The sequence below is a fragment of the Brassica napus genome, unplaced genomic scaffold (genome assembly GCF_020379485.1).
Source record: "Brassica napus cultivar Da-Ae unplaced genomic scaffold, Da-Ae ScsIHWf_130;HRSCAF=231, whole genome shotgun sequence".
In the NCBI taxonomy this organism is placed as follows: Eukaryota; Viridiplantae; Streptophyta; class Magnoliopsida; order Brassicales; family Brassicaceae; genus Brassica; species Brassica napus.
The window spans coordinates 82501-83275 of NW_026014725.1; the positions used below are offsets into that span (position 1 = coordinate 82501).

General features: G+C 49.2%; 1 non-coding gene across 1 annotated transcript; it reads right to left on the reverse strand.

Annotated features, from left to right (window-relative positions):
* Positions 1–446: 446 nt before the first annotated feature.
* Positions 447–552, reverse strand: LOC125596845. Its single transcript, XR_007331282.1, has one exon. It is a non-coding gene; the product is annotated as a small nucleolar RNA R71 (small nucleolar RNA).
* Positions 553–775: the final 223 nt, after the last annotated feature.

Here is a 775-nt window from a genome sequence, read left to right on the forward strand (position 1 = left end):
TAGCTCCTTGTGGATTCGATCCCTAAGTACTACATCTGAACCTCTTTTGATGAGAGTAACACTCCTTACGGTAATTTGAGTGGTATCAAATTTGGCGCCGTTGCCGGGGAGGTTTGATCGCCATTAGATTTAGTTTTATTGATTCTTATTCTCTTCTCTACCCCCTTTTTATTGATTCTTATTCTCTTCTCTCGTGTCGCAGATACCCAATTCTGGGTTACCGCACGAGCATCCTATGGACCATCTAGAACGGTTCGAGGATTTAATAGCTGCTATTCGGATGGAAGGAGTCCCCAAAGATTACCTGCTGTGCAAGCTCTTCAGATACACGCTGAATGGAGAAGCGATGCACTGGCTTAGGCAGCTACCCACAGGATCCTTAACATCCTGGGCCGACATCAAGAATGCTTTCTTACGAAACTTCTTCGATTAGGCGCGCACTGAAGAAATTCGAAACAAAATTTCCACATTCTCGCAGGAGGTGGGAGAGTCCTTCAAAGATGCGTGGATTAGATTTAGGTTCTTCCAGTGAGACTGTCCACACCACGGATTTAACGAAGTGCAGCTGCTAACACCACGAGGGCCAAAATCACCCGAACAGTCCACGGGAAGGGCCAGCATGCTGAGTCCAAGGACCAGCGTGCTGAGTCCAAGGACCAGCGTGTTGAGTCCAAGGACCAGCGTGCTGAGTCCAAGGACCAGCGTGCTGATATGTGTACTGATGGACAGCCACGGACGTCCTGCGTGTGCACACGGACACACACGGACAGCCACA